This window comes from Haplochromis burtoni, unplaced genomic scaffold (assembly GCF_018398535.1).
Source record: "Haplochromis burtoni strain Fernald_Lab_line unplaced genomic scaffold, NCSU_Asbu1 Contig_67, whole genome shotgun sequence".
Lineage (NCBI taxonomy): Eukaryota > Metazoa > Chordata > Actinopteri > Cichliformes > Cichlidae > Haplochromis > Haplochromis burtoni.
In genome coordinates, this window is record NW_024582428.1 from 714,545 (window position 1) to 724,148 (window position 9,604).

Genomic DNA, 9,604 nt, shown 5'->3' on the forward strand with positions numbered 1-9,604 from the left:
TGACTGCAGTTTTAAAATTAATTAATTATGGATGGTATGAAACCAGATTTTTTTTTTTTTGTACCAATATGAGTAGATTTGCTTGATTTACCTAATACGATGCCAAAACAAGTCTTGTCTTTTGTTTGGTACATTGTGTCAGGATAAGCATTTATATAATGTTATTCATTGCAAACATCTGAGCTGACAGAACAAAGTTGATTCCGCAACAGCAGTTCCAGCTATCTTAAATAAACCTGTGTATTTCAGCATAAGAATGATAATATTTTGGATATTGTTGTATGCTGAATTGAACACATCTGGATGCCATTTTTTAGGTGCTTCGCTAAGCTGGAAATATCTCTTTCCTTTGTCTGAAAAGCACAAAAGAATCATTTGCATATTGCCTTTTTTGCAAATCAATTATCACCCCTTATTCATCCACCCACAACACAAAGTACTTCCATACCCGACTCTTACTGCTTTTCTTATCAATGAGTAAGGGTGGAGCTATTGAAGTATCTCATGTGACATGTGGGCAACTGATGCATAGTTGGACATGATACAATCACCGGTTGCTAGGGGAAAATGTGTATTCACCAACTGATTACAGAAGTTCTGGGGCAGTGCTGGCTGTCATTGGGTAAAGAAGCAGTACCAAAAACCTCCTGTAATTGGTTTTGTTGTTAGAAGATTGCTAAGATTTCCTGTAGTTATTTCTCTACAAATAATAACTATAAGCTCAGCGGTAATAAACTTGAAAAAGTGTGACACAAACTGGATTCGCCTTGCATCCGACTTTGGACAGTTTCACTACAGCTTGGAGAGTGGCTGGGCAAGTCAGTCAGTTCCACTCAAACTACAACCGCAGCAATATCCCAGCACCCAAAACAATCACTGGGAGGATTTTTACCAACTGGTTGGGGAATACACGTGCCAGGCGGTCACTGACTGGTCTGTAGGCCTGCATGACTGGGGTCTTATTCACTCGATCCTATATTGTCACCATGATTCTCACACTTCAAAAATGGCACACAAGCTAACATCGTGTGGTTTGTGGTCACATGTCTGCAAAACCTCAATTGCAGCAGCTGCACTGGTCACCATCTTCCACATATAGTTGTCCTGTGCTTGTGGGCACCCTCCTCCTTCAGCGCATAAGGATAGACTAGAGCGCTCAATTTATATGCTGCCTATGTTACCTAGGGTAGGGTAGCCAACATAGTGTAGGGTATCATGAACATTTGTTCTGGCTACATTCCTAGTTTCATTTGAATCTTCAGGTTATTCATCTAAAATAGCTATGCTAGTACTGTTGCTGCTAGCTAGCATACAAGATTTTATCATGACTGCATATAGCCTAGTATAAGTAAGTTAGTAGTGTATTGATGTACTTTTCTTTTCTAAAATTAACATATTTCGCTCAGTTTATATGTAAAAATAAAAAAGCAGCTCATTAATAAAAACAGTGTGTGTTGTGTGTGCAAACTGTATTAAATACAGACAAAAAGTGGGACTATTTAATGGTTAAAAAGCAAAGTTTCCCTCACTGTAGGTTTGTCTGCAGTGGATATATAGTGGTTTGATGGCACAACAAAATAAGAATGATTACTTTACAAGTAAGAAGCTTACATTTTACAAATTTAGAGCGAGCTAGTAGAAGTTTTGTTCTGTGCACCAAGAGTATATTGAGATTGAGATGCAGATAATGTTCTTGAGTCATAGCCAATTAATAATTAATAATCCAGTCATTTGTTGTTTAGTCTCCTGCAGAAATAGAAAGAAGGCTTAAGTAAGATGATTAGATATGTAATTGGATATCTGTCTGTTTTTAGGCCTGCTTTTGATGATGGGGGGAGGAGGCGGGGGGGTTAGTATTACAATTTTCCCCACTTAGTGGGCTGGTGTATTTCAAGTGATCTGAGTATGGGGAGAAATGTCTCTCATACACATCAGAACAACTTTCTCTGGTAAAATAAACTTGTGTGACTATGGTCAAGTGTTTTTATTAAATATGAATCTGGAGGCTGAAACATAGAATCTAAAGCAGCCATCATGGCCCAGGAGCAAACAACATCTGCTTCCCAGCATATTTTTCACAACTTATTTGCTTATTTATCTTCTCAAAATCCAAAGTATAAAGATTACACATTGGAGCTCTGCCTTTGGACTGAGCCAGGTTATGAGAAAGTCTGAAGCAACGGTTGGGTGGTTAAACATCTTACCTGTGTGGTGAAAAGTGGCTTTAAGCTAATGGCTCCACAAACAAAACAATGGCTTTCCACACTGTGATGTAATCACAGCTTAAGTCAGCGCACATCAGTCTTTATCCGTGGCGCATTGTTTGGCTCATAACGCCAAAGTCTTAATTTTTTTCTTCATCGGGGGTGTTCTCACCTTACTCTGAAAATTCTCAGCCTTTAACTGAAGACAGAAGCCACAGTGTGTCACCTATTGTCACATGAGGGGCGCAAATTTAATCTTTAAGTGAGGTTTCCCAGTTTTTCGTGGGAATAAATGTGCCCAGTATATTCCAGACAATAGGAGTGGTGACACTTCAGGAGCATTTCAGCGAGTGACATAACTAGCTCCTGACAAACATGGTGCGAGAACGGCAAGGTTTCATGCTCGGTGTAAGGTGACAATGCATGGCAGACAGCAAATGAGTTACATAACAGTTTGTAAAAACACAAAGCATGTTCTACGAGTACGTGCTTCAGGCAGTCGCAGTTATAAGTGATTCCAGCAGTGTAAGGGAATAACGAGGGCAAGAGTCTTCCTGTCTCCTGCCCACTAAATACAATATGTCATGGCTTCACAATGGCTGAGGTCACTGTTGCTAAATGTTACGAGCTCTGCCAACTGAGCTGAAGGAACTGGATTTTCTGGGTAAATTTAAAGCGACAGTAGGGCAGGATTAATATGTTAAAGATATGACCATGTTAAACTTACTTGTTGACCAGGATACAGATTAAAGGCTCACAAGTGTTCAATCTACATGCCCATCTGACTTTATGACCCTTCCTGTCAGCTGAACGCTATGCAGTATGAGGAAAAGTCGGTATTATCATTTATTTCTGGCATCACAGGATGTAATTGTGCATTGACCATACAATAATACTGGAAATGATGCTTTTACATTCAAATTGAGTTAGCGTTCAAGGCCACAAGCATCTAGGAAGCGTTTTCATCAGAGTCTGGACAACTTTAAGGCCGGAAATGTAAAACCCAAACTTTGTCCAGTGGCATATTCCAAGCAAAATTCAATTTAGCCGATACAGCGGATGCCAGCATACACAATCTGAGTCTATGTCTGTTCATTAATAGCGCACGGAGCAACGTTCGTGAGTCGCAGCGGGTGCCAGACACGACTCACGAATTCCTAAAAGGAAGTAAACTCAAAACATGTGGCCCAACAAGTTATGTTTAAAAAAAAATCCAATTAATCACAGTGTTTTTTAACCAATTGGAGGAGACTGTTGTTGGAGGACAATGAATGAGGCTGTGTGAAAAGCAAGTCTGTGCAAAGAGTGTTGGTAGAAGCCAAAGATAGCATGTCTTTCAGGTCAGGAAGTTCCTGTGCAAACACACAAAATGTGATTTTGTTTGGTGTCTTGAACAGGTTATATATCACCAACTAAAAAGAGAGGGACTGGGTAGAGCTTTCTGTATGGGAATTGTCACATGTTACTCAATAGCTAAAGACCAAAGAGATGAGACTAAAGCACAAGCAGAAAGACATCGTTGCCTACTTTTCTGAAACTGAAGTCTTCACTCATTTCATAGACGAGCTGTTTTTTTCAACCTTTTGAAAATCTGCACAGTGCAATACTTAGTGTGACGGATTACCATCAGCACGATCTGTTATAGCGATGTGTTTTTCCCCATTTCCCTGCAATAAAGTGTTTGTTCTTGGAACAAACAATTCGGTCATCCAAAATAAGACCCTGTTTCTAAATCAGGACATATTCGGAGCCCTGAGTACTGTACACTTGAAACAGATGTCAAGGATCAAACACAAGAGCGGGCCACACAAACATGTTTGCTGTGACAAGCCTCTGCCAAATGACAAATAGTGTGGGGATAAAGAGGTGTTATGCAACCTCAATGGAATGACTATGGCGCTGACAATACACAGAAGAATGAAGGTTTGGGATTTGGTTTGGATGAGCAACGTGTGCTTTTTGAACTCATCCAGTCTCAAGGCACGGTCTTCCGCCATTTCAACATGTTCTTTTGGACCTGGTATTAGTGAGAATTCCAGATGTGTACGAATGACACATGATGTGCTTATCTCGTACATGAAGCATTAGTGGGTCTGAAAGACTGATGGCCTGCTTTCTAGTGCTTTGTTCAGACTGACACTATCATGGTTTCCAGTGTGATTCTGACTGGGGATGATACATTTTTGTCATCACAACAAGAACAGTTGAATTGTACTGTTTACCCTACAGCTGTGGAGGAAAAGTAAAGCCTTATTTTCAGAGTTTGAAGTTGGCTGAGGTGTAAAAGTATTGGTTAAGGAATGATGGAAAGATGCATGACACATAAGTCACATGAAATCGGCTGATTCTGTTATTTACGTGGTTAAAGGGAAGCACACCGAGTTTGAGTTCTAACATTAATCACCAGGTCTTGAAATGAGTTAATATGACCTCAGATAAACTACAAAACAAGTTTGGGCAGTTTGCTGCTCTGGAGCATTCAGGCATGTGTTAACACAATGCCAAGGACAGACATCAGCAGTGAGCTTAGAAAAGCAGTTATTGCTGCCCATAAATGTGGGCAGGGTTATGAGGCCATTTCCAAACGATTTGAAATCATCCTATAATGAGAAAGATTATTAAGTAGCAGAAAACATTTAAGATAACTGTCAGCCTTTCCAGGAGTGGATGTCTCAGCAAATTCACTCCAAAGTCAGACTGTGCAATGCTCAGAGTAACTGCAAAAAACCCCAAGAGCTGTGTCTCATATAGTGTGTTATATAGTCTGAAGCACGGTAGTGGAGGTGTGGTGATTTGGGCTTGTTTTGCAGCCACAGGACCTAGACACTTTGCAGTCATTGAGTCAACCATGAACTCTTCTGCATGTCAAAGTATTCTAGACTAGTATTCTAGGACATCTGTCCTACAACCGAATAGCTGACCAGTCAAAGTTCAGAACTCAACCTAACTGAAATGCTGTGGTGGAAAATGAAGTGATGTTATAAAGAAGAGAGGGCCTAAATCCCCCTACAATGATGTAACAGACTGATAAAGTGACAAAGAGCTTGTAGGCTCTACAAGCTACTGAAGGATGGGATGTATTTAGCTTTTCACACTGCTTCTGTATTTCAGTTTCATTTTGTTTAAATATACAATGAAATGGTGAAATCTACCACATGCTGTTTCACACCTCAGGTTAGATTTAAATCATTTTAGATGTTGCTAAGGACCAGATGATTTTTAAAAATATATTTATGCAAAACAATGTTTTATTTAAAGAGTATTTAACGATATTGTGTGTTCCTTTTTTGTTCCTGTTTCATAAGATCATTTTCTTTTCTTCTGTAAATTTAGGTGCAGCTTGAAATGATTTTACGGTGAAACTTAGTAGATTTCCTGAATTGTGGTTTATCTTTGGACATGGATCTGCATAACCAAAATCAGTCTTTTATCAACTCCGAAGCACATGCTGCAAAATTACTTCAAATTTGTGGGGGAAAAGAATGAGAATAACATCACAGTGAAGTACAAATCATGTCAGGGTGATAATAAGTGTGTGTCAGACACATGACATTTACACAAAGCATTTGAAGACTAAGAACAGCTCTACAGAATTGTGCAAGTGACAGAGCTCCTGAACCACGGTCAGCAGCAGACCACATGAACTGGACGGGCAACTTTGACAGGGAGGGAATCGACTCAAGTCATTTTGCTATTCCATTAAAAAAAAAAAACATGCACCTGCACTCACACACCCTCTGTGCATAATTACAACCATATATAAGATGGTACAGTCAGAGAAATGTAGCCACAGTTCTAAAAAAATGCAAAAATATCTGTCTTAGATTGCAAATGCAAAGCTTTTCTCTGTATTACTGTATTTAAATCCAAATCCAATTTATTTATACAGCACATTTAAAAACAGAAGGTTTGCCCAAAGTGCTGTACAGAAACAAAAGGGGAAAACACAAGATAAAACCATTGACACTCACATTAAAACATAATAATACACATAATAGCTTACAACATGATGCACCTTGAGGCTGATTTGGCCCTATATAGATCAAATTTAACTGAATTACATTGAAAGCTGGAGACACACAGGGGAAACGTTTTCTCTAGGTGCAGAAGTGGATCCATGAACTCACCACGCACTCGTACAGCTCACTGTGTGCACAGTATCATGCTTAAAATCAACTGCACAAGCTGATGAAAGACCTCTTTTTAGATTCAAAGAGTAGTGCTGTACTGCACTATACCGTGCATAATACTGCAAATTTTGGTATTGATCCAATAACAATTAAATACAGGGCCAATATTGGTGATATTGGCGGTGTGGGTGTTTAGGTTTTTCCAAATTGCATGAATAAGTGTAACTTATAGTTTAAGTATGTAAGCAGAATTCAGTTGAGGGGATCCAGTGACTTTATTGGGCGAACTTGGACCGTCGAGGCCCGTCCTGAACAGCAGCTGCTAACTTTTAGTTCATCTAAAGCTGTCACTACAAGGGAAATTAACAGGCTTGCGGTAATTGCTCTGTAGGTATATTGTGACAATTTACTTTTAAATGTAAGGTTTCCCAGTGCTGTTAAATCGTTGCACAGATAACAGGGGAGCAGGGAAGTGCTTCTGAGTGCATATTTGTGCATATATATATATATACAAGGTATGAATCTGATAAAACCATTAATGTCCAAACCAGATGGAAACCAGAGATAAAGCAGAGTGTGTGTTTTTTTCAAATAACACATGTGCACATTTTTTGCCCCGTAGCAATATGTTTAAGGATCTGATCCACTGGCTGCATGAAGCAGAAGCAGACAAAGTCAGACAAAGACACACAGTCACTCTCTCCACTGAGTGTGGTTTCTGCTGCCATCACGAACAAGGCCCGGTCTTGCCCAGCACACTTGAGGGCTGTCTAACACACACGTGCGTACAATACACACAGCCCAGGGGCTGATTACCTGACATACATACATGACATCATCGCCTTGTAATCAAATCCATATGTCAGCTTCCCTCCTCTTCCACCTCCTCCTTTTAAGGCCTATCTTGCACAGGGTTGTCTCATTTTTGCATCTAACCCGTGGCTCCTTAACCTTCGTCGTATTTGTCACTCTCCTCTTTTTCCGCCTCTGCTTCACCGGTTTTTCCCTATTTTTGCCCACCTCCTCCATCTGTCTCTTGTTTCTAATCTTAGCGCAGGCCTCAGCATGAGCTCTGTTAAAATGGAACATGATTTGGATTGCCAGCCTAAAAAATCCCATGTGGATGTTTGCTGGCCTTTTATGGTCAAACTTGGGTTTTATGGCTGTTCCTCTGGCTGAAGGCCTTTCACTTATTGTTGTGATGACATACTGTAGAATCCAGATATCTGTAACTGCATGTTAAAAGTGAGCCTGATCCTCCTGTGGTTGGGTTCCCCCTCTATAGCCTGCATTTTTTCTTTTTTTTTTGCCATTAGTATGCTTTTTAATTACTGTGCATGGTGCTGCCATACAGTGAACACTATTTGGTCCTCAGTTTATGTCTAATCCATCAGCTTGTTGACTGGAAACTGATGGTTGGCGATAACCTTGACATTTTACCTCTTCTTTCCCTTGGGGAGATTTTGTAGCACCTAAGGCCTTTTTACGACCCAAAAAAAGGCTTTGTGGTTTTTGTGCACTGTCCTTTAGTTACGAAACAATTTAATTGCCAGTGCATAGCAGGTAAAACACGTCATCCCACGATGGAGGGATATAAGATTATGGGTAGGAATCAATCATGGCTGCTTCAGAGTGAAGCTCTGCCAGACAGAGAGGCTGTAATTTACAAGCTAACAACAGCTATTGCCTAAAAAAGGATTACACTTGTAGTGAGAAATCAAACGAGATGTGTACAAGTGTTTGTGTGTGTATGTGTGATCTCAGTCAGCAGGGCAGGCGTGTGTCTGATACCCTCAATTGGTACAGCTGATAATCATTACCCCTCAAAATCATTGGACTATGGGTTAAATCGCAAACATTTAAGGGGGATGTTGGCGATCTATGTTTGCTCAGACGTGGTGGATTTCAAAGCCCCAGGGCCACACATTTACTACCAGCCATTACATGTACAGAATGGCAAGAACTCGATACCAGCTGGTTTTACATAAAGGAGCGCAGCCTGTGAACACAGGGGCTGTTACTCAGATTGATGTTAGGTGTGCCAGTGTAAGGTGGAAGATTACAGCTTACTGATAATACAGTGGGGGAAATAATTATTTGATCCCCGGGTGAATTTGGAAAAAAAGCAAAAAAAGAAATGAAAGCTCTGTAATTTTAATGTTAGTTTCATTTAAATGGAGACAGACATAATATCAACCAAAAATCCAGAAAAAACATATTACATAAAAGTTAAAAACTGATTAGCATGTCAGTGACTCAAATACATGTTTAATCTCCAAACAAAACATTACCTTTAAGTTTCTTGGCCATTGCTTGGCCAATCAAGCTTCATCTCTCCACAAGATTGAGGTCTGGAGACCGGCAAGGTCACGCCATGACCATAATGTGCTTCTTCTTAAGCAACTCTTTGTTGCCTCAATAGTTTTTGGGTTATTGCCAAACTGGAAGACCCATTCACTACCACTTTCAATGTTCTGGGTGAGAGAAGAAGGTTCTTGGTTCGAGATTTTACAGTACATAGTCCCGTCTATTGGGCCCTGAATGCAGTCATCCTGTTCCCTTTTCAGAAAAGCAGCCACAAAGCATAATCTTTCCATCTTTATGCTTGAATGTGGGGATGCCGTTTGGGTTATACTCAATATTTCTCTTTCTTCAAAAAGTTTTGGTTTCATCCGAGTGCAGCACTTTCTCCCAAGCTTTCTCGAAATCATTTAGATATCAATGGCAAACTTAAAACGGGCCTTCTTGAGCAGCAGGACTTTGCAAGTGCTCCAAGACTCTAATACTTTGTCCCAGCTGCCTTCAGATGATTTATAAGCTCCTCCCATGTAGTTTTGGGCTGATCCACCACCTTTTTCATAATCAACCTCACCCCATGCATGGATCTCTAGACTCATTGTGATTTTATGTTTCTTCCATTTCCAAAAATCACACCAAAAGTTGTCACAACAGTTTGTAGCCCACTCCAGTTTTGTGCAGGTCTAAAGTTTTGTCCCTGACATCCTTTGGCAGCTCTTTGATCTTTGATTGATTGATTCATTGATTGTAATCTGTGTGCACACAGCCAATCCGTGGCAGCCAGAATTGTGACTAGGTTGTAAAAGGATCAAAAACATACTTCACTCAATGACATTTGGCTCAAATTTATAACTTTTATGTACTGTGCACTTCTACTTGTTTGATATTTTGTCTCTCTCCATTAAAATTAAACTACAATAAAAATCACAGACTGTTCATTTCTTTGCAGGTTAGCAAAGAGGTCCCCTTTGG

The 9,604-nt window shown here is 40.0% G+C and overlaps 1 protein-coding gene across 1 annotated transcript in view; it reads right to left on the minus strand.

Moving 5' to 3' along the window:
- Window positions 1-9,604, minus strand: part of filip1l (filamin A interacting protein 1-like) — a 97,744-nt gene that overhangs the window by 9,891 nt on the left and 78,249 nt on the right. The window lies entirely within an intron of this gene.